This window comes from Leptonychotes weddellii, chromosome 11 (genome assembly GCF_054177405.1).
Source record: "Leptonychotes weddellii isolate Sample4059 chromosome 11, ASM5417740v2, whole genome shotgun sequence".
Taxonomy (NCBI): domain Eukaryota; kingdom Metazoa; phylum Chordata; class Mammalia; order Carnivora; family Phocidae; genus Leptonychotes; species Leptonychotes weddellii.
Window position 1 is genome coordinate 71,620,608 of NC_138379.1, and position 24,726 is coordinate 71,645,333.

The window sequence follows — 24,726 nt, forward strand, 5'->3', positions numbered from 1 at the left end:
CATCTTCTTTATCCATTCATCTGTCGATGGACATCTTGGCTCTTTCCACAGTTTGGCTATTGTGGACATTGCTGCTATAAACATCAGGGTGCACGTACCCTTTCGGATCCCTACTTTTGTATCTTTGGGGTAAATACCCAGTAGGCACTGGGCTAAACTAACAGTGGAGGCTTAGGGGTAACTAGTTCTGACTCTGATGTGACCCGCCTATGTGAACCTTATAATACCATTTTCCTCCATGAATCTAACTCTTCATCTGCTTCTATAGAATTATATTCTAAATCTTTTTCTTCCAAAGGGGAAGACTTGTTCTTTAAAGGAAGATATCATTTTATCATCTGTAAAATGGGAATAATTACAGCATCTGCCTCACAGAGTTATTATGAGGGTTAAATGAGTTCATCCATATAAAGTAATTAGAGCAGAGCTTGCATGTAGTATAAGGCCTCAATAAATGTTAGCCATGATGATGATGTTGCTAATGATGATGATGATTGCAAGAAAATAAGGGGATTCTCCAAGGACCAACAACAAAGAGAGGACTTAAAATAGAGTGGGGAGGGTAGGGGCTGGTGCTCCGACCGCTTGTGGTGTTGTAACTTAAGTGGCAGAGTCTTAACAGGAACTTGGGAGCTGAGGCTGGGAACCGGCTGACATTTCCTCATAAAGCTGGAGTACTTGGAAGCCTCCAAATGTTGGATTAGGAAAACAATTCCAAAATGTGCATGAAGATTGTAAAACACCTTATCTGTCCTGACCTGGGCTCTGGATGGAATAGCTGTGTCTGTCCAGGGAATTGTAATTCCAGGAATATGCTGAAAGTGGGTTTGGGGTCCAGATGCATGCTTCCCGTGCTGATTACCCCTGGGGCCCCTGGAGGAGGAGAGCACAACTGCTCTCACCCCAGGCCACACAGTTGTTCCCATTCCCACACTCCCCTGCTGAAGCTGTGTTCAAATCCAAAATGACAAAACACACGAGGAAACAGCCACTTCCTCTGAGCCCCCTACGAACTTCTAGGAATTAAATAACATAATAGAGACTGTGGCATAATTCAGCTTACAATACTTAAAAAAAATTCAGGATTCAAACACATAGGAAATTATAAGACATTCAAAAAAAGGTGCCTTAAAATATAGAGCTTTTAGAAATAAAAAAAATGAAGTCATGAAAAATTTAAAATCTCAGTGAATGGGTAAGTACTATCGGAGAAGAGAAAACTACCAAAATGGGAGAGAAATCTGAGGAAGTCACTAGAAATGTAGAAATGAAAAACACGAAATAACAATTTTGAGTGAGAAGACCCAACACATGCCTAATAGGAGTTTGTGAGAGAGAGGGAGAGCTCCAAGAAATAATATTTGAAGAGATAATGGGAGATGAACAATTCTCCAAAATTACTCAAAGATCTAAGCACCCAAATCATTCAGCCAACATGTAAAACAATCAAAGAGACTGCAGGGGCAAAGCCAGCCAAAATCTCAGAAGGGCCAGCACCCCTGCGGTGTCTCAGTGACTCACTGAGCAAGATAGCCCGAATGGTTTGGGACTGATGTGTCCCCATTTTCAAGTTCACTCCAAAATTCCAATGACTGTGATCTGTGTGTTTCCCACATTTGCTGCCATTTTGCCCTGTATCCTCATCCTGAAATGAAAGCTGAGAAATGAACAAGTCCAGAGCCTGACAACCAAGCAGCCAGCTGCCGTGGCCCCAGCTGCCGTGGCCCCAGCTCACTCCCACTAATACCTGCCATTCTCCCCTGCTGCGCACAAACTGTCTGCCTCTTTTCTCCATGCACTCAAGGCTATTCCACTAACGTTTTCAGGTTCTTGTCTTCAGTGCCAGGGGCAAGGTGACATTCCTTAAGATTTATTATTATTGTTTTCCATAACCTGAGGAATGTCAGTCCTCTAAAAGCCTCTGCACCATGTTGATTTTCTAAGTTAACTCTGACTTCGCATAGATTTATTGGCAAGGTTTGTGGTTTGCCTTGTGTGTGTGTGTGTGTGTGCATGCAAGCACATGTTTGAGATACAAAGGGGAAGGAAGAGAGAAACCCAATATTTGTTTAGCTTTAATATGTGCTGTCCCCAGAGCTAATTGCTATCATAGATGCTTACTCTTCCTATTCTCACAGTAATTGGATATGGCGAATATGATCGAGCTCACTTATCACAAGAGGAGGTAGGCTCTGAGAAGTTAGGTAATGGGAAGGGTCACTTTCCTGGGAGTCTAATTTCATGGGAAAGAAAAGGAGAACAACAAGAGAGAGATGAAACAATATGCTGGACAGATCCCAAACCCATAAGTAAGTAGAATCACGATGTTGTGTGGTGTGATCCATGTGTATGGGGCAAGTGGGAGGTCCACGTCCATTGGAATGCTCTCCTCTTTAGAGCCCAGTAAGAGATGTGCATCTAACCAGTGTCTCCCAGACAGCCTTCCCCCCAAGAAACATTAGGACTTTTACACAGAGCCTTTTAGGCTACCTGCAGCTGCACCCACAGGGTTGTTGTCGTGGGCTTGCATTCCACTCCACTTGCCTGGGGTCCTGGGGTCCCCTGCTTGGTGGATCTGGTGCTGTGCTCTATCATTGTTCTCTCATACCTCACAGTGACAGTGAGCACCCAACACCGTCCCGACACTCAGTTCTGCTGAGGAAATTTGTCTGCTTCGTTCTGAGGATACTAGCTCTTTTCATCCCAAACAGAATTAGCCACCCTCCCTGCAAGGGGCCAGCTTTCTCCTTGGTTTTGGATTATCACAGATCTGCTATGGTGACAACACTTTGGGAATTCTTGGAAAACTAGTTTGTCTGAATGTTAATTTAATGTGCACTTTTCTGGGCCACAATCCAGCCTTCCTCATGAACTTCAGCCCTCCCCTCCGAGGGAGCTCAGAAACTGCGGCTTCTGTCCATCTCAGAGCAAGAGGGGACCAGACGCGCAGTGGTGGGGGTGCGCAGACCCCTGGTGCTTACTAACCGAGCTGCCTCAGGACGTGTAACCTCTCTGAGCCTCAGTGTCCTCATGTGGAAATGGGGATAATAATCCTACCCACTGGGTTGCCCCAAGAATTAGGTGGAAACATCCATGGAAACAACTCAGTTAGACATTTTGGATTCTCCAGGCTGATCTGTTGCAGGCTCCCACTCGGTCGTCAAGGTGGATATGCCTATTAGGCTACTCAAATGCACCATCCGCAGATTTGCCTCCTATGAAGTAGAAAACCTCATATTTCCAAGGACAAAGGATATTGAAAAGCAGGAAGGGCCTGAGTTCTTGAATCAAAACCTACTTCATTTCCTGGCAAATCATGTAACTTCTCTGAATTGCATTTGTAAAATGTTAATATGTGCCTCCTAGGGTTGCTGTAAGGATTCAATTAGACGATGTATATGAAAACACATGTAGACATATGAAATCATTCTTTTAGGAAGGCATCAGGCTAACCCAATTCAATCTTTCACATCATCTCATGGGGGGATTGATAGGTGGGCACCTGCGAAACCAGAGGGGCGTCCACAGTACCACGGCTACCCTGGCTTCTCAGACAAGTCCAGCACGTATCTTGTCAGTAGGATCACACAGATTTTTTTTTAAACTAAATCCTTGGCCTGACCGTGCCCCAGAACATTTTAAGGTGAAAATGTCCCAGACAACACATTTGGCATTTCCTCTAGCAGACAGCTCCCTGCTCCGCCCTCCCTGCGGCTGAACCTGGAGGCGGCGCTGCCTGCATCTCAGCCCTTCTACCACTGCCCTCTGGTGGCAGCAGCTTGCAACTTCTTGGATCTTATGGACTCCCTGCTGGGGTTCTTCTCCCCGTTAGGCTCCCCAAGCCCCTCATGCTGCCTACCCTGGGGAGCATCTCCTAAACTCTGAGAATCCAGTGGTGCATATTGCATTATTTGCTTTCACTTTCCTTGCTAAGGCAGGCAGTTTCTTTGCAGGCTCCAGATCTCTGTATTGTCAGCCTGGCTGATTTTCCACTCCATTCATCTCCCAAGGAATCCAGAGTGATCTTCTAGGCAAATCTGAGGGACAACTCCTTATTTATGTTATTTTTTATTTTTTAAGGACTTTATTTATTTGTTTATTTAGAGAGAGAGCACACACACAGGGGGAAGGGGCAGAGGGAGAAGAAGAGAGAGAATCTCAAGGAGACTCCCTTTTGAGCACGGAGCCCGACCAAAGGCTGGATCTCATGAGCCTGAGATCATGACCTGAGTGAAATCAAGAGTCACAAGCCTAACTGACTGAGCCACCCAGGCACCCCCATCACTCTTTGTTTAAAAGCATTTGGTGGTTTTCACTGCCCTTCAGGAAAGCTCGTGACGCTTGGCATGAAATCAAGAGTTGCAAGCCTAACCGACTGAGCCACCCAGGCACCCCCACCACTCTTTGTTTAAAAGCATTTGGTGGTTTTCACTGCCCTTCAGGAAAGCTCATGATGCTTGGCATGAAATAAATATGCTCCTTCTGTGGTATCTCCTTTGTTCCCATATTCAGTCTCAAATCTGGAGCTCCTGACTTCAGGGGTACTGTGTGTTCCTGCTCCTTGTCTTGCCTGAGGGATATTTCTGAGGGCAGTTCCCACTTGAATGCCCTTCCCAGTCCCTAACTCAACTGGGTAACCCTTTTAAGCCCCATTGCAGATGTCACTTTCTCAACCAGGACCTTCCCCAGTGCCCAACCCCTCCGTTCCAAGTTAGGTGCACGCCTACACCCCCTGTTCTCGACTCTGTGACATGTCTTCCCACCAGCTTTGTGCTCTCAGACCTAAGCGCCACATTTTTTGCTTGTGTTTTAAAAATCTTCCTGGCCCCAGGATAGAATACAGTGTTTGGCACATGGAACTTGCTCGATGAATGTTGAATGCACAACTTTATCTAGCTTGGAAACCAGAAGAATAGTGAATGCTGCAAGGGGGACAAATAATCATAATTACTTACTTTTGCATACTACTAATAATGGTAGTTATGGAGCATTTATTATTTGCAAGTCCCCATGAAGTGCCTTGCATTTATTTTCTCATTCAACAGGCATAGGGAGCTCCCCCTTATACTATCTCACTTAATCTTTACAAGAACCCTGGCAGGTGGGAGGAGAGCAGGCATTGGATCTGTATTTCAGATGAAAAAAGAAAAACAAAAAACAAAAAACGGAGCCTGGAAGAGGTTGATGGCCAAGCACCCAAAGATAATGGGAGAGCCAGGGCTTTAGCCTCGTTTCTGCAACCTCTCTCCCAGTGACATGAGTCTGCTATCCCTTATTAATACTCTGCCACTTCGTCCTGACAGAGGCAGGTCCCAAGAGACGAAGCCAACCCAGAGATGTGCTTTGCCTGCAGACCCAGGCTGTAAAAGCCATCACAGCCTCTCCTCTCCCGCCTCCAGTTCCTAATCAATTATGGAGGAAATGACAATGAAGAGAGAGGAGAGAGAGATTCAGGAGTGACTGCAGTTCATTGAAAAGCTACCGGAGGCTTTGTTTCTGCAGCCACAATGCCCGGCCGGGAGCGCCGGGGCACACAGACATAGGGTTTAGTGGATGACACGGAGACAAAGGAAAAATGACAAACCAAGTGAATTAGTGAAGGTGAAATAAACGGTGCTCAGTAACAGATGGGGCTGATGCTGGGTAATTTTCTGCTGTCACCTCCCCTCAGGTAATAGATAATCCCGAAGCTGCTGGAGCTCCGGAGCAGGCAGGCACGGAGCCTCGGTCTCCTTCCTGTTTAGAAGCCGTGCCCCCCATCCCTTAACCTGTCTCGATGATAAAAATCTTAAGAGCCAAACTTTTTGCAAGACTTATAGTGGCGATTTAACTCGGTCCCAGCTAAGGTTGCTATCTGTCAGACTGTCATGGTGACAGGCAGATTTGTAAATGCTCTGGTTCCAGTGTCAGGTTGAAGGTGACATTTTTCAGCTGGAGATTTTTTTTTCCCCATCCCTCACTGAGACAGAACGTCTTGGAATTAGGAAAGCAACCCCCTGAATAGGCCTCTGTCGCACTCACCATCACCCTGGCCAGGGCCGTTGACCCCTGAGCTCTGAGATTGTCGCTCTGTTCCCAAGACTCTCCTCTGCCTTGACCCGGGACACTCAAAACAGAGTGATTCCCTGTAAGGCCATGCCCCTGCTCCCACGCCCTCTCCCTGTTCCGTCCCCAGGCCGCACCTGACTTTCCTTTATAATGAGTTGTCTTGGCTGATGGTCGCTCTGCTATTATCATTATAAATACTTACCTAGATTAATTAACCACAATATAAAAACCCAGAATCTCAACTAAATTCATTTAATGACCTGCCAGCATCTAAAACTAACCTCGAATGCTCAGTGACATTCTTCCCTTTGATTTCTTCCTGGAATCACTAAGCCTTAATCAAGTTTCTGTTTTAACCCTTCTTCTTCTAGGATTTTATTCTCAGTGTATTAACCCTGAAGGAGCAGCACTGACATGGGGCGATTTGGTTCCTTAGCTTCCTGCCTTGTTCTCTGCATTTATAAAGCTCGGGAAGGCAATTTCTGCTCTGATACCACATCCACAGCTCAGCTAAGAGTTCCATGTGTCCCCATTTCACGGCCCAGATGCCAAAATGGAGATTCTCCATCTCTCTCTCTCTCTCATTTTCTTTAAGAAGGAACTAACCTTGTGCCTTCCCAGAGGTCTGCAGGGGGCAGGAGTCAACATCCACCCAGCACCACCCAGGGTCGGCAGGGGGAGGGCTCCCCTCACAACCTGCCGCCTGGAGGGGTCCGAGGACATGGTCTCCAGGGCCAGCAAGGAAGGAAGAGAGACACAAGGAGATGGTGCAGAACTGCACGAACATATCCTGGGACTTCCCACCCCTCCTACCTTCGTTCCCTTCCTCCTGCTTCGCATTCTGTTTGCTTAGGGGTGTGGAGCCTCCGCTCACAGCTCCCACACGCTACCAGGGAACCCAGCAGGGAGTTGTCCCAGCCCTTTCTTCCGTCTTGACCAGAAGCATGGACATTACCCATGCTGTCCCTCAGTCTCAGGATTTGAATTAGACGAGTTGCTCAAGTATCTTTATCTTCATTGTCTTCGTTTAACAAGAAAAGTTCATGATATCTACTTTGTACGGTCGTGTGTGTGTGTGTGTGTGTGTGTGTGTGTGTGTGTGTGTGTGTGATGAGGAAGACAGCATCGGTCGGGTGTGTGTGTGTGTGTGTGTGTGTGTGATGAGGAAGACAGCATCTGAAAAGCTCCTAAGACACAGCGAAAGCGTGAACGTCGGCTCACCCCGGCGGCAGCCAGCTCTGGCTTCCTCCTCTCCGCCACGTTAGCCCTGGAACCGCGCAACGAGCTCCACCTAGTGGCGCAGGGCGTCGCACCCCTAGTACTCGGTCTGAGCAGGTGCCGGAGCCTCTGAAGGTTCAGGTCTGCGCTGCCCAGCGTAAGAAAAAGGGAAGACAGGGAGAGGCGGGGGACGGGGGAAGACTTCCAGACAAAGGAAGGTAGATAGAGTCCCACGCGAGGCGGGTACCGACACACGTCCCCGCAGAGAGTCCAGGAGGGACGCAGATTGGAGGGGACAGACAGACTGTCGTCTGGGCCAGGGTGGGCGCCGGAGTTCCGCGGAAAACGAGCTCCCTGTGGACCCCGCCGCGGGGAGGGGCAGACACAGGCGGGGAGAAACCAGCAGAGGCACAGTGGCCTTCTATCCCCAGGCCACTTGGCCCGGGTGCTAGCTCTGTGCCTTCGGATATGCATGGGAACTCTGTAAACGTTAGAGATGGAAGGAAAACCGCTCCTGTCGCTGGGGGAGGAGAAGAGGCAGAGCCCATTGGTGGGTGCGCAGGGTGAGCTGCGCAGCACAGCACCGTCCCAGGTCCATGAACCCTGCCAAAGGAGCCAGATGTTTGTGAGAGGAGAGATGGAGAGCTTCGTGGGGACAGTGAGGAGAGTCCTGGGCAGGTGCAGCCTCGCCTCTGCCCATCTTAGCCCTTCAGCTCAGCTCCAGGCTTGCACCACCTTCAAGAAAGCAAAAGGCCTTAATACTCAGCTCCTGTGACCCTCCCTGACCTCTCCAGGAGGAAATCTGAGTATTTCTTCCATTAAGAACAATCTTCCGCTGGCTAAGTTCCATCAAAGGCAGATTCTATGTCCCTTTTGCCCCTCATGTTAAACATTCCAGAAAGAGTGGTCTCACTGCTTCTCTCCAAATTCCCACTTACCAGTGATGCTGGGTCTGCCCCCCCAAACCGCCTTTCCCTCAGTTTTTAAACATCATTCTCATCCCCAACTCCTTGGGCCGGGTGTATCTATCCTGGGAGAAGAGTTCCTCATTGCATTACCTATAATTTTTGCTTTCTATGTGATTGATTTTTATTATTGGTGGAAGGGGACGGTCATTGTCACCTCTATTAGGCAGTTCATTAGTGGCATATATCTTTTAAATTTTGCATTCAGCTTGTGAAATATGTTCTTCCAGAGCTTCTGGCCTTGGGGCTCTAGCCTGGATGCTTGTGTGCCCTGCCCTTCCCCAGTTCTACCCACCATATGCATTCCTCTGGGAGAATGCCTCCTCTTTGATTTTCCGGAATTTGGGCAGTTTTGTTTGTCTTCCTGATGAAATGTTTGTGAATATGTGAATTGGACCGGGGCGTGTGGGAAAGGCCTCACTACACTGTGTGTTTTCCCTCTTCCTTAATCCTGGAACCGGGCTTCTCCTTGCCAGCCCCATGGGCTCCTGTACCCAGTTTTACAAACAGATGGGCTCGGGGACGAGGGGAGAGAAGCCTCAAGTCCTGAATGTGGAGAGCATTCCCTTCACTGTGGACTTCCACAGCATGACTTCCAGCCCGCGAGACCACCAGGTTAATGTACTGTTGAATTTCATCTTGGGCAAACCAGGGAGCCTACCCTGTTGATGCAAATACCTCTGTCCTGGGTAATAGGCACATCACCAATAATAATTGGTATTTGCTATCAAAGCAAAAATTCTTTTTCGCTGCTCAGTCTTTCTCAAGGGCTGGTCAGTGGTGATAGAGGGAAGGGTGATCTGGGGCACCTTGCCAGCCGCCCAAAGGAAGGGTAGATGCAAACCTTGATCCCAGCCCTAGGAGGTATTCAGTCCAAGCCTGGGGGAGGGGACAGTGAAGAGCAGGGGAGGGAGACTGGACTAGGTGAACCTACAATGGCTGGCCTCCCTGTTGCTGCTCTGGGTGTGTCTGCATATCTATTTCCTGTACATTTCATCACTGAGACACTGGGAGGCAACAGAGTGTGGTCTTTCTTTATTTCTCAATGCACGGAGGACACACAAGAACCATGGTATCTTGCCGGGAAGCAGCTTTCCAGCCTGCCAGGCCTTCTTTGGAGATTCTAGCCCACAATCATCTAGTGATTTCTGCTTATGCAACAGCTCAGCCTACTGGTTGCAAGCATGGGCTGGATGGAAGACCTGACTCTGCCCAAACGAGATGGTAACCAGTAACAACTCCAACTTCTCTGTGTCTTAGTCTCTTCATTTGTGAGATGGGGAAGATAATGGCACCCATTTCCTAGGATAGCTGTGAGGAAAGGAATTCAATGATGAATGTAAGTAAAATCCTTAGCACACCACCCACAGAGAGCCAGTACCCAAGATCTAGTAGCTATGTTTAGGTAGTTACCTGTGTTATCTTCTGTGATGTGAAGGAAAACAAGAGTATAGAGTGCTGGTAATATAGTATTTTCCCTATGTTCCCACCTCTTCTCTCTCATAGGTAGCAGTGGATGGCCAGAGAAAGGCAAGGTGGCCGAATCATGGAGTTATCGGCAAGTGTCTTGGAAGAAGATGAATGTGGTATCTAATGGAGAGGAAATGTTTTCCGAACCGGGCTTCTCAAAATGCAAGCAGGCGAGTTCACCAACCTGGGGCAACCTGCTGCCTGCCTGATACCTGGAGGAAGGCAGAGGAGAAATGGGCAGCCGAGGTCTCCCTTGGGACGAGGCCCCATGCCCTCCCCACTCGGGGCCTTGCCCAACCTCATCCTTCCCAGGGGGCTACCAGCACTGGGACAGCCCCTTTTCATGGACTGGGACTCCACTTGTCCTCAGAAAGTACCCGAACTTTCAGGGGAACCAGACTAAAAGCAACATTTGCAGGGAAACCGAATTCCACAAGATAAATCTCCTAAGTCTGACCTAGAGACTGAGCTAGGCTTTGAATTAAGGCCCAGAAAGTTAAAGAAAAGAGTTATTGTCCTGGGCTGGGATCGGAAGGGGCATAAATTCACACCCACCTGCTCCTTCACCTGCTCCTTTTCCCGTCCTGCCATCCGGTCACAGTTAACTGGTATCTGAGGGCTCAGGCCGCACTGGGGAGGCTGAGGCAGCACCAGGACAGCCCCCCTGCCCCCTGTGTTCCTTCTCTCCCTGGTCTGGGCTCTCCCTCGCACCCCCATGCAGAGCCACAGGCTGTGGCAGAAGAGAAAGGTTCAGCTCTCCCAAGAAGAAAGGCTGGTTCAGGGTCAGAAGGTCACCTGCAGTGTTCCTTCCTTCCTTGGACACCAGGGGTTGCCAGGGATTTTCCTTAACAAATGTCCAATGTTGGGGCGCCTGGGTGGCTGAGTGGTTAAGCGTCTGCCTTCGGCTCAGGTCATGATCCCAGGGTCCTGGGATTGAACCCTGCATCGGGCTCCCTGCTCCGCGGGAAGCCTGCTTCTCCCTCTCCCACTCCCTCTGCTTGTGTTCCTTCTCTTGCTGTGTCTCTCTCTATCAGATAAATAAAATCTTTAAAAAACAAACAAACAAAAATGTCCAATGTATATACCAACATTTGTTCTTACTGACAAGTACGCTCACATAAAATTAAAATTAAATACATTTTAAAAAACAACAATAAATAAAATGTGCATTTCAGTGTTCATGAGTGGTCTGGAAATCCTAAAGTAAAATGTAGTGGGGTTCACAGGCCTTTGAGATAAGGTGAGACCTTCTCAGATGAGTCTATGACACTGTTGGCCATATTTTCTGATCCCAAATGGCGTCACATTGCCTGACAGCAGGATCGGCAATTTGGTTGTCATACACAGGGAGTAGCTGGGACCTTCTGCACAAGCCAAACGCCCACCCCAGGAAAGGCAATATCAGGTTCAACGCAAACATGAATTGCACACGCACCTGTTATTGGCTAGATACTGGGGATACAAAGAAAAACAATCGGGTCACTGTCCCCGCTTTACGAGAGCCCCTGGAAGAACAGGGGGTGGGCGAGGATAGGTACTCCACCCTATGCATACCCACTTTATACTCTGCGTGCCCCCAAGAGAAACAGGTGAAAGGAGGAGCCAGACACTATTATTGCCTCTGAGGTTTTGGAGCTCAACTCACAGACTTCTCCTAAAGAGAAATGATACATTCAATCACATTCTGATGTGATTCGAAAGCATTGTTCATTACCATGCCGGTTCCCGATTTAATGATGTGAGCTACCTACCCTCCTTCCAACACTCCCTATATGGTTGGGTTTGCAAGCCATTTTAAGAAATTCAACTAGGGGCACGGAGAGAGAGAGAACAGGGCAGGTGGCTTCCCCTCCCTGTACAGAGTCCTCCAGGAAGAGCCCTCCCCCCGATTCAAGGAGCCCAATTAACGCGCAGAGAGCAGGCAGCTCAGGCGGCTGGCAGAGCGCAGGAGTGCCCTCTCGTGGCCATCCTCCGGAGCTGCAGGCACCGCGGCCAGCCCTGCATCTGCAGGCTCCCCATCCAGATGTGTGAGCTGGCTGGCAGTGCACGTCCTACCCCTTTGGGGTTTATTAGCCTGCTGTAATGTCAACGCAATAATAGCCCTGGGGAGGCCATTACTATTTCCATCCAGAGGAAGGCTATTCCATCAACTGCTCCAGAGGCCTGCTTGGTAAATGAGTTTTCTTTTAAAAATACATTCACTTGATTGCTTTGCTAGAGTGCATTCTGCACCAGGGGACATGTGTGGGCCGAGAGAACACAGGGTGAGCTGGGAACCACCCAGGGATCAACAGCAGAGGCCAGGAGAGGGCAACTCACAACCCTCCCGCTGCCGAGCTCAGGGAGCCCCCTCCTCCCTGAGGCCCTCTGTCCCTCTCTCCCTGGTGACACTTCAGCTCAGCGAGACACGGGAGACAGATAGTGCTGACTCCGGGACTGCACGTCTACAGAGGTCCCTCCCCCCATGAGCAGCCTGGTGAAGGGACTGGGAACAGAGAGCTCCGACCAGACTGGAGGTCCAGGCCGCAGTGGGAGGTGAACACTTGTCCTCCTTTTAGCCCTCATTAAGGTCACTGAGCAACAGAGCAGGCTCGTGGCCCTGCTGCAGCCCCGGGCACAAGGGGCAGACATCTCCGCAGGCAGAAACATCTCATTCAAGCCAGTGCGGCAGGAGGGGACCCTACGAGAGGGTTTGGACACCTTGCTCCCAGCACATCAGCGGTTCAGCTTTATTATCTACCATATTTCACATTCTGTCCTGTTTCATGTAGTCTGACACTTGCGACTCTTCCCTGGAACATCGGGTTAGTCAAACTGTTTGTCATTGTGCTGGAACGGGGAGGTCCTACATGAAGGTGGGGCCCATGGAGACCGGGCCCCCATCTGTCCCAGGGCGCTGGCCTGCAAATAAGGAGTGTCCCGATCCAGGGTCCCCTCCACAGCTCGGCCGCTCCCCCACCCCACAGCCCCCTTGCCAGGGCCCTGGAGCTTGGGCCGCCTCGCTGAGGTGCGCCTGGGAAGGTCAGGCCTTGGGTAGAATTGTTTCTAATTAGCATCTCCCACAGACGGAACACCCCCCAACCCCCAGCCTACAGCTAAGTGGTTCTCATAAGAGGACAGAAATTATTTTCTGCCTTTGAAAACATCAAAGGAAATCAAAGGAAATTAGTTCATTCTCATCTGTGCCTCTCAGCCAGCCTCACTGTGGTGTCAGGTGGGGTCCAGCCATTAGGTCTCGGAATCAGACCATCCTGAAGCAAGTCCTGCTCTCAGTTGCCCCCTCAGAAACTGTGGCGCCCACCGTCCCTCCTGCCTGTGGCTCTCTCCTGCTGGGGTCTCTCCCTGGGCCCCTGGATATTTGACACCTATGTGTGCTCCTTCCCTCTGGCTTGTGATAACAAAATCCCAGGGGACAAGGCTCAGTCCAGACTTCCTCGTAAACATTCTGGACCCAGCATGGTACTACGTTTACAGTACAATACCATGGGATCTCAGAGTTGGAAAAAAATCCCTCGAGTTACCATGACTAGATTCCAAACATGTACTCTTATTAAGCACCTTCCTCAGTGCACCTGGGTGGCTCAGTTGGTTAGGCGGCTGCCTTCAGCTGGAGTCATGATCCTGGAGTCCCGGGATTGAGCCCTGCATCGGGCTCCCTGCTCAGCGGGGAGTCTGCTTCTCCCTCTGACCCTCCTCCCTCTCGTGCTCTCTGTCTCTCATTCTCTCTCTCTCAAGTGAATAAATAAAATCTTAAAAAAAAAAAAAAAGCGCCTTCTTCGTGCCAGTGTTCTAGACACTGTGGATGGAGATGTGAGCAACGTCCCTGATCAGACAGAACTTTAATTCTAGTGGGGAGACCTTAACACTAAATAAATCAACAAGTAAAATATATAATATTTCAGGTGTTAGAATCAGCTAAGAAAAATGGTTAGCCAACATAAAGAGATAGCATTGTATGGCGGTGATTCGACTATGTGGGGTGATTGGGAGGCATTTCTGAGAAGGTGGCATTTGATGAGACACCTGAGAGAAGTGAGGAAATAGTCCACTCCATATGTGGGCATTGCAAGTAGAAGAATAGCAAGTGCAAATTGAGCTAGGCTCAATTGTCTAGCTGAACAAATACCCAGCATACAGAAAGCGAGTGCATCCTCCCTAGGACAGGAGCCGGGCCTGGCCAGTGCCCTTTGAGTGGAAACCATGCCCACCCTTCTGCTCCCTCTTGGTCCCGGGAAGCTGTGGCCCAGGCTGGTGAGGGCTTGGTAAGGGCATGCTTCCAAGTACTCCGAGGCTGTGGGAAGAAGTTTTCATATGCAATGACCATCAGTCTGCATCTTCCCTAGCAGAATGGGGACACTGCCTTTTTGCAGTTTCTAAGTGGTGAGTGTGGCTGGGCTATAGTCCTGTGATCCTGGCTTGTCACCGGTGACCCAGCCAGAACAACCCCCTGGGGACCCCTCTGGAAAGGCTGGTGCGGCCAGAGATGGCCACTGTCCTCACATCAAGCTCATGGTCAGGTCCACCATCACCTCATGCCTCTTTCTATGTCGGGCACTGTGGTCAGCGCCCACACACGGCTCACTCCCTTCTCAAGACCAAAGCCAGAGATGAATAGCCAAGTTTAACTGATGGCAAATGTGCAGGAGGGCGAGGTGAAATTAATTCGAATGCCGTGTCGTACAGCCAGCAAGTAACAGGGTCGTAGTTAGAGCCCAGTTCTGTTGAACTCCAAGGCAAGAGGGAATCTGTTCAGTTACAAGAACCTCCATTTACCATGGCCTGCCCTGTACCAGTGACCCTTCTAAACTCCCCACTCTCCCAGTGAACCCTTTCCTTCCCAGCAACATGGCCCCGGGATTAGGAAGATCCAGGGGAAAAGTTGGCCTGGGAGCCATCAGTTTCCATGACAATGGAGATTCCAGAGGTTTCTGCCTCCAGGACCCTCCTCTGAAGCATCCAGCCACCTTTTCTGTGGCTTTATCTCTGTGACCCCCCAAGATGCAAACACCATCTGCCTTGGGATCTGCCTACTTCCCCTAAGAGCTCAGCCATACCCCCTCCATAGTGACAGTGATATTATTTATTGATTCATGTTCCAATTGGGCCCCGGAGCAGGTTGGCTACAAACCTGTTGACAAAGTGAGCCCTCTGACACCCCAGGCATATTTCCACAACACTCCCAGAGAGTTCACCATACGAAAATGTGTGCCACTGACCCCATCGTCATCCCTCACCCATTTTCACCTCCGGTATTCGCTCATAAGGCATGTACCTCTTCAGACTTCTCTTGGAGCCCAGGCTGTTTGTCATCGCTTCCTGGGAGGGAGATTATCTACCAGTGCTGGAGGGCAGGGGTCGTATTGCCTCCTCCCTCTGCACCCCGAACTGTGCCGAGAACACAGACTAGCCTGTCAATGCATCTTAGGTGACACACACGTCTTGGGTAACTTTCTTGGCTTACTTCAGAGGAGCAAAGAAGAGGGAGACAAAGGAGAGGAGCTGCTGAAGCCCAGGGAGCAATGTGGCTCTTGCAGGTGTGTTCGCATCTTCTTTTGATTAGGAAAAAAGCCTGCAGACCTTCTGGTTGGGTTTAGCAGGAAGGAAAAGAAGTTGTACTTTGTGAGCGAAAGTTCGGTTATAATGAGGTATAGGAGCTGAGCAAACGAGTGTAGGACTTATTTACATTAGCAGAATTTCTAGAAAGCTCTATGAACTTGTGTCCCTGCATGTTTATGAAAGAAAGAGAGAAAAAGCAGGGGAAGCTGGTGTTGGGGTATCCATGTCATTTACATGCCTTTCTAAGTGTATTCTATCACGCATGGCAGGCCTGGCTGGCAGGTAAAAAGCACACAGTGAGCTGTGAGTACAGAGGGCTTTCTGCACCGACTGAGTAGGTGCTGGGGTTGCCCCTTTCTTGGGCTGCCAAGTGTCAAAATTATCCAAACCCAAAAGAGGAAGGGAATTAAGAGCCAGGAAACACTTCTGATGGGAGACATAGCCAATTTCACATAGAGCTGTCAGAAAGTGAATGAAGTCCGCTTTCAGCAGAGGTGCACTCAGATTAGAGGGAGAAGCAAGGCCAGGATCTCCTGAGTCTGGGCATCAAGAGCAGGTGGGCGGCAGGCCCTCCCTCCTCCAGCCTGGCAGGGCTCAGGGCCTGCAGGATCTGCAGTCACCACCAGGGGGCAGAGTCTGAGCACGGCAGGCAGAGAAGACCCTGTCCTAGCTCTCTTAGGCTCTCACGTGTTCCTATGGCCTGGAGTAGAGAGGGAGAGCCCGGCAGAGTGAAGAAAGCAAGAGCACTCTGGAAGAAACTTCTGGGTTGGTCCTCCACGGTGCTTGCAGAATGCCCTAGAGAGTTAGGGCTCAAAGCGCCTGAAGCTGCAATAGCTATTTTATGTATGTAGATTCTTAGAGGAGTCTTTACAATTAACTTTGAGACAGGTATTACCCCATTTTCCAGGTGAGAAAATGGAGGCTGCTCAGATATATAGCATGCCAACAGTAATGCATCCATGTCTCAGTAGCTGACAGGGGAAAGATCTGAAATCAGACACCTGTTGATGGTATGCAGAATTATTTAGCCCACTGTCCCTTGGGGCCAAAGAGGTGTCTCAGCCGTGATGCGGCCACTGCCCGCGGAGGCCAAGTTAGAGGAGTCCTTTCGTGTGGAGGTTCTGCCTCCAGTGCTGGGGTCTGGGCCCCGATGATCTCTTTCCAGATATATCACCTGAGATGGGAAGGATGGGTGAGCTCAACCTTCTTACTTTTCATTTCCCTTGATGCTATGATTGTAGTGTGCAAGGAAGGAAAACACACGCACGTGCATGCGCACACGCCCCCCCCCGGCGAAATCCACACAAACGTTCACCTTGTTCAATATTCTCATTTCCCTCTAATAGCCCAAGTGTGGATTTCTCTGATTCATTCCAGTGCAATCGGAAATGCCAGTTTCACAAGCCGGTGCCGCCCGGGGAGAGGGAAGGCAAGGCCACATGGTGGCCACAATAGGGGCGTAAATACCACGTAAGGATGGAGGGTCAGGCGCTCTGGGAATGTCTTTGTCTGGGTTCACATCACGCCGTCGCCCAGGGAGCTTCATCCTCCCCCACCCAGGAGGGATTTACTGAAGCTCGATAAAATCTGCCGCTGAATATTGCTATAAAATATATAGGTCCTCTCAAGCCGCTTCACCCAGAGAATCCTAAACCAGTAGATTCACCTTTCCATGACTTTGTTAAAAGAGAGAAAGGAGTTAGTCAAAAACCAGGACTAGCTTTTGCCATTCACCTCTCCATTCCCACGTCGCTCCTGTCCCATCACACAGCGGTTCTCAGGGGTGAGTCTGCATCAGGGTGACCTGGAGGGCTGGCCACACATCCCCCAGATTACTGAGTGTCCCCGCAGAGTCGTGAAGTCAGTCTGTCGGGGCCAGGACCCAAGATTTGGGTTCCTAAGAAGTTGCAAGTGATGATGATACTGTAACATTTCACATTTCTTAGGACCTTAGGAGGGGAAACTAATGGCCCCAGAAGCTGTCAGATAGAATTGGGAAAGGTTGACTACAAAGAGCAAAAAGAACAGCAAACTCAGCGGTGCCAGAGGTAACAGACCTCAGCTCCGGACCGGCTAATCCCCAGCACTCCTCTGCGCATGCCCGCGGCATGCACTGCTCATCAATCACAGACTTCTTTCCTGTTGAGCCCGGACTTGGCTTCAGAATCCTCTTCAACCTACTGCTCCAGAAAGCCCCGAAAACCAACTGGAATCTGTCGGTGAGTTGTAAACCCTTTGCTGTACTTGATCTTCAGTTTGAACTAGTTTGTTGTGGACACCCCTCCCCATTGCTCATTCCTTCTCTCAAGCATATAACTTCTTCTGAGCATGAGGGGCCATCTGGACCCAAGAACAAATGAGGAGATGCGGGAAGAGCCCGGAGGGAATGTGTCCTAATGCAAGAGGGAGCGGCTTGAAGAACTTGAAGGGATGGGGGTAACTCTCATTTGTGAGCAGCTTCATGGAGTCCACAGCTGTGCTCCTGAGGGGACCCAGGCCATGAATGGATGCAGAGCACATGTGTACAGGGAGAGGGCCGTTCTCCTTGAGCGCTTTTTCCAACAATGGAATATTTCTTATTTTAAAAGCAATTATGTAACATGACAGCTGCAGCAACTATAATAAAAGGGTGTCGCAGGAAGCTGTGCTCCTGAAGACAGGGCCACATTGGGAGAATGCATTCTCAGGGGCCCTGGGAACGCACTCACTCTCCATGGGAGCAGCCCCACCCCTGGGAAGCCCACAGCCCTTCTGCTTCAAGGGAGGATCAGAGGTCAGAGAGGAAAGGTCAGTAAACAAAGGCAGACAGAGCCAATAGCAGTCCCTCCCCCAAACTGGAAAAAGAGCAGGGATTTGAAGGGTTCTTGACAAAGAAAGAGATGGAGACCAGGAAGAGAGCAAGGTCTTTGAAGAACCCTGATATGAGGAGACATCTGGACAGTAAAATGTCTGGAAACCTACAAACCACCGGCCAGGTCTTTCCAGAACAAACCTGGTTCCAGGGTAGGGTGGGAAGGAAAAACGGGAAGAGTGTCCGTTTTGCATTGCTTCCTCATTCTGGGCCATACTCCTACAAGACTCAGAGATTCCTGGCTCCGTGCTGAGCTGGAGCAGGAACTAGGGATGAGCACTGGATATCAGGTTCCCAAATAGGCAACAGCACTTAAAGGTGAGCACAACCTGAAGGCTGACTGCCCCACCAGCAAACATCAGGCAGTCTGTTGGCCAACTGCATTGCCTGATATCCCAAGTTTAGTGTTTGGTGATTCCATATACTTTGATGGTGTGTCAGCTCTGTTGAAACCAGCACAGGGACAACCAGGGAGGACCTAAGGGGGGCACCACAGAAGGACGTCCTGAACCTCAATCTTGGCATGATCCAGAGCACCTGAGTTTTCAGTCTCCCCTGAATCCTGGTCTGGCTCCCAGGTAGGAGAAGGGAGAGAGGAAGCTCATTCCAGGTGCCCCCAGAAGCTGTCATACTCATGAATTCCTTAGAGAACATTCCAGACTCACACTTTACAAAATCAGCAAATAAATGAAACTCAGAAGGTCATCAAGAGACTTGTGGAACCAGAGCTTATTAGCATATATCTGCATATCAATGAAGAACTAAGGTCCCGCTTAAAGAGTTGATAATTTCTTTTTTTTAATTTTTTTTTAAGATTTTATTTATTCATTTGAGACACAGAGATACAGAGAGAGTGAGAGAGAGCATGGGCAGGGGGAGAGGCAGAGGAAGAGGGAGAAGCAGGCTCCCCGCTGAGCCAGGAGCCTAATGTGGGGCTCGATCCCAGAACCCCTGGGATCATGACCTGAGCCAAAGGCAGATGCTTAACCATCTGAGCCACCCAGGCGCCCCACGAGTTGATAATTTCCAGATTCAAATAAACCCCTTACTTTAGAGTAGGACTTGCTGACAAGCTCTGTGTCCCATGGTTCCATGTCACTGTGCCACCAGATGTATTGGGAAGAGGGGTGGGAATACAGTCACCACACACACACACACACACACACACGTATGCTCACGCACAGCAATGCCTCCGCAAGTGTTGGAAATTGGCTTATTGATTCTGCCATTTCCTATCTGTACGACTTTGAATAACATAGTCTCTCTGCAACTCTGCATCTCAGCCTAGAGATTAGACACCTTTCAGGATGAGTATGAGAATCTGGGCTTCTCTTGGCAAAGCATCTGACCCTGGGTAGGCGCGCAGTAAGCAGTGACCCTTACTAGTGCGAGAGCCTTCGGAGCTATGTGCCGAGAGGAGGCCCCACTTAACCCCCAAGAAGAACCTGAAAGCCACGTCCAGCTGTACACCAACAATCCGACCTGGACCGCCCGCTTTCGTTTTCCACCATCGCATTTTACAGACGTGTCCTTGCGCTGTGCTATTCTCCCTCCAGGTGGCTGTAGTTTACTAAGCACTTTTACCTACAATGTGCCACTTAATTATTACTGCCACGGGAAGCCCTCACTTCAGAGAGGAGGGAGCCGAGGTTAACAGAAGGTGAGTGGCTTGCACAAATTCAAATAGCAGAACAGAATTCAAACCTAGGGCGTCTGTCCCTGGCACCTGCCACCTCTCACGTAAGTCAAGCTAACCAGGCAGGCCCGGGCTCTGGGGCCCTCGGCCCTACAGTTCACAGATGCCCTTCCGTTCTGCTAATAACACTCATCACATAATACGTGCCAGACTTGGAACTCTCTTCTGGTGATTTGAGCAGCATTTGAAAAGCACCCAGTACTGCCAGTCTGTCTGTGGTCTTCAAAAATGTCAGGCTAAGGCACTGTGGCGGATGAATGGAGATAAAGCAACATGACAGCCGAGTGCAGCTAAGTGGACGGGGTCAGTGGTTGGGGGAAACTGTGAGAAAGGATGGCATTTGTACATCTGGGGAAGCTTGAATGCAGGCCGTGTACTAGAAAATAGCATTATATCTGTGTCCAATTTCCTGAATTTGATAATCTTTGTGGTTATGTCAGAGGATGCCTTGTTTTGAAAAGTTACCCGGCAAGTATGGGGGAGAGCTCTTCAATATGCTATTCTTGTTACTGTTTGGACCGTTTGAAATTAAAAGGAAAAAAGTACACCAGGCAAATTTCTTAAGCAAATACATCTCTGATAACTAGTGTGTTGCCTGAAGGCCCATCTTAAACATTTAATTATGGAAGTCCAGAAAATATGGAATTTGTGAAGGTCATCTGAATAAATCCTTCCTTTTCTATTTGCCCCTTCCCCTGTATGCACGCGAGTGTGCACGCATATTCACACACACACACACTGCCAGAAAATCATCACGGCAGCCTTTTACTTCTTTGGGCACCTCAGACTTTTACATTTATTTTATGTTGAACTGATTGTTCCCAAATAATTTAGGCCCACTGCTCTCGGTTTTGCTTTATGGGATCATACAGAAAACATCCCCTTCCTTTTGCACCAAACAGCATTCTCAGTATCTGAAACGCTCACATGTTCACAAAGCTCCTCTCTTTCAGTTCCTCTTCCATAAATTCACATATTTTAAAGCCAAAATAGATCTTCGAGTCTGCTGATGGTCTCCTGTCAAAACTCAGATTCTCCAGAGGAGAATGTCAAGGTTCTTATTTCAAAATTGGGCTAAGTGTGAGTCCTCTCAGACAGGGTGATCGCAAACCGGCTTGGCAAGTTTCTAAGATTCAAATCAACGGACCAAATTTCTGTCTCTGAGCTTCCGGCACCCCCTGCCCTGCACTGCATATTCAAGCCATCAAAGATCCTTGCGGACTGAGTCCGGGCTGCAGGTGAGCCTAACGGAGGTCGGAGCCTTTCCTCTCCGATAGGGACAGGGCCATTCTCTTAGGGGCTCAGATGATGCACCCTCTGTTTCAAATTTTGAGTCACCTTCATAGGAAAGGACACATAAAACCACAGCCACTGTGCTGGCCGGCGTAGCACCCACTGAATCAAGGCCCCAAATGGAATGTGAGCAGAGGCATGCCCGGGGGTGGAGCGTTATTCAGAGAAATGTACAGCCTCCGGAACCAGAGCTGGGTGGGAATTCTGTGTCCTCCAGGATGTGGCAGCTGTGAGAACGTGAGTGAGCCACTCAGCCTCCCTAGGCCTCAGTGCCTTCATCTCTTAAAATGACATAATACTGTCTCCCCTCTGGGGCTGCGATGAAAAATAGAAGGAATAAGTTGCCAAGCTACGTGGCCCTTAGTAGGCATTCAACAAGTACTAATTATGTATTCACGTGGTCGCCTTTCCAGAAACATTATCGTGATGCCTTTGGCAAAGGTCTACTCTGTGGTTTAGGCTTTGTGAGACACAAATTAATTTTAATAATAACATCAGTGAAATCAAATCATAGTCAGTAATAAAAATTTTAAAATGTGTTGGGAAAACAACCCCTGACATACTGGGATAGAGCCAAGACAAGCAGTCGACACACTGTGGCCACCACATGAGCTGCTCTTCAGGTTAATACACTTAATAAAACCGTGTAGCTTCCTCAAAGCGCTGTCTTGCTAAACAGAAATACCCCAAGGGTTTAAACAGAAAAGATAAATGACTCTGGTAGCTGCACACAAGAACTGAGGTGGATGTGAGATTGGGGTATCTGGAGGTCCATCTGGGAGCAGGAAGTGGAGGTGGTGGGTGAGAGCTGAAGTCTGCTCACACGGGTTAAATATCTGGAAAAAAAATGAGACTCTTAATATGGACGGGGTGAATGCAGAAAACAGTACGTTTTTTTTTTCCTTTACATGTCCCACATGCTGGGGAGTTTTCTCTTTTAGCAGTGAGTGAACTGTGTGAAGATTCAGTTGCAAGGGAAAAACCTAAGACTAAATACTACTAACCAGGAGTAGTATTTTTTATTTGATCCCCAATTCAGAGCTCCAGGTCCACTCCCGTGCCTTCTGTGGGTGTCCATTTCTGGGAGCTGGAGTGAGTTGAGGTGCCCAGTAATCTACATCCTCAGGGGAAGGACTTCTTTGTTGTCAGTTTCCGAGAGGCAATGTGAGAGTAACCAGGCAGGGAAGTCAGGCTTGGTAATAACAATGGCCATATTCTTGTAACAGCGAATGGGAACAATACAGTTGGTTCTGTGGGCACTGAGCTAACACCAGCTTCATCCGGGCTAGAGAAAGGCAGTAATAATAGCGCTGAATGAGTGTAAATGCCAAGAGAAAATCCCTACAAAGAGTTCCCCCACCAGACCAGCACGTGGTTTGCCAGATCGCTGAGATTTCGGCGTTCCTCAAGGGCCTCTCGGACCTAAAAGGATATGTCGGCTGGAAGGAACCAGAAGCATTGACTATTTCAAGTTTATCACTTTACAAGAGATAAAACCGAGACCCACAAAGGATACGTGGCTGACGAGTCACAAAGACTAAGCCAAGCTCATTCCTACTCGGCCTGCCTCTTCTCTTCTAGAGGGCCAGCCAACACTAGCAGGGACAACAAATGTTTTGTGTAGAGAAGGGAGACTTTTATGAACTGCTCTCCTTTTCAATCAGCTATTTTGGTTTTAATTCAGGCTGTGCCCAAACTCTTCGGCAACCCGCCTGCTTCTCTGGGAAACAGAAAATGGGCTGTGGCACTGTTTCTCGTGGCCGCTAGAGGGCGGCAGTACCCTATGCTAACGACTCCTCTTCCAGTCTACCTGATCACCCATACAGCATGTGTATATTTATTTTGAATGAGGTCAGGAGTATCAAGGTTGTAAAATAACATATTTTCACTTGTTTTCTTCCTACATCTCAGACATAGCTTTTCTGAAGTCAATTATCTCCCCGAGTTGCTGTTCCCCCCCCACCCGCTTCCTCTTTGCGTTGCCTTTCAACACATCAGTCTGACACCAACCAACTGAGAAAAGGGAGGTGGGGGGGGAGGGGCGGGGAGTAAAAGGCAACTTTTTTCCTTCACGGGAGATGTGAAATCCCTGTTTCCCTGTTCTGGTATTTTGTTTTAAAAGGCAGTTTGCAAAAAAAATAAAAAATAAAAAATAAAAGGCAGTTTGCAAACGTAAGGCCTCTGTTCTCCAGCCCCGTGGGGGAAAGCACAGACAGGGTGTGGGGCTGGGATGCCTTCTAGGGAGGGCATTTCTGCGGCACTGCTCCTGGGGAAGGATGGGAGGACATTTCTGGAAAGGTCTCTACAGAGGAGAAAATTAGGGTGGCAAGTGGGCACCCCCAAAGGGTATCATGTCAATATTTGGGTGCTGTGTTTAAATGGAGATTTTTGTCCACAGGTGGGTGACTAGGATGGCAAGAGGATAGGAAGAAAGAACACGCATGTTCACACACGCGCACCCACACAACAGGAACAAGTTTTGCAGCTCTTGCAAGTGCAGATCTGGAGCCTGGCAGGGGGCCTGAGCTGCATCTGATCCAAAGACCCATGTGCTTCTTCCAAGACTGCCATACCGTCCTGCTCAGACAAGGCCACCGCCTTCCCTGTGTCCCCTAGGGCAGGAGTCCTAACAGGTCAGGAGAGATCTTCTTGGTCAACTAGAAGCCCTGCCCCTCTCAGTGAGCCCTGGGCCAGCCCCTGGAGCAAGCAGGAGCACACACACACCTCCCACCAACCACCATCCACACGCTGCTGGTGGGCAGCCAGGAAGGATGGAGGAATCACCTTCTGGTCTCCTCACTGGCCTCACAATTCACCACCAACAGTACCAGTGGATTTCTTACCCTATGGCCCTCCCCAGCCCTCTTGCCTGTCTAGATTTATTTTTATATAGTTTTAGGCTTCTAACAAATAACACAGGAGCTTCTTCCCCCAAAGCATGGTGATCTTCACTGTTCTAAAGGAGAAGTTTACCACAAAGCCTTCTTTTTGGGGGCTGGGAAGAAGCGGCCAGGGCCAGTCCAAGAGTACTTCAGTTCCATCAACCTGTATGAAGCCCTGACTATGTACTTGGAGGACTAAAAACCTAAGTGAGCTCGTGACCCTTTCCTCTAAGTATTGGTAGTCTACATGGAAATCTGATCCCTGCCTCCATAGAGCTGGGAGCACAGAGACTGGAGGACGGGGAGGTGGCGGGTCAGAAGAGAAGGTGCAGAAATCCCGGGAAGACCAGACCAAACAGCTCAAGCAAAGACACGTCACAGCCAGAGTCCTTGTGCTTGACCGGGGCAGGGGAGGGGGCAGCGGCGGGGGGGGGGCGGCGGGGGCAGAAGCTGTCTGGGCTATCCAGTGCTCCCCCTAGCACAGTTTCCGCGGGGTTGCAGAGCTGCATGGCGCTCAGCCCAAATTTGGCACACTCCTATGTCTTGTGAAGGAGTCTTGGGGTTTAAAATATATTTTGAAAGCCTTTCGATGAGGTGTGTATGCTCTAATCTGCCGCCCCCCCCCGCCCCCCCCATGCCAGGCAGGCTTTGCTCATATACATCCCCCACCAGGCTCCCGCAGGCATTTGGGACCGTGTGCTGTTTCAAGGGCTCCCAAATGGAGGGCACAGATAGCGTCCTCTTGAT

General features: G+C 49.4%; 1 protein-coding gene and 1 long non-coding RNA gene across 2 annotated transcripts in view; both read right to left on the reverse strand.

Annotated features, from left to right (window-relative positions):
• Positions 1-24,726, reverse strand: part of LOC145716028 (protein CEPU-1-like) — a 759,467-nt gene that overhangs the window by 461,099 nt on the left and 273,642 nt on the right. The gene's annotated exons all lie outside the window — the stretch shown is intronic.
• On the reverse strand, positions 8,624-10,642 carry LOC145716070 (uncharacterized). Its single transcript, XR_014138400.1, has 3 exons — positions 10,257-10,642; positions 9,645-9,913; positions 8,624-9,542 (listed from the first exon to the last, which is right to left on the reverse strand). It is a non-coding gene; the product is annotated as an uncharacterized LOC145716070 (long non-coding RNA).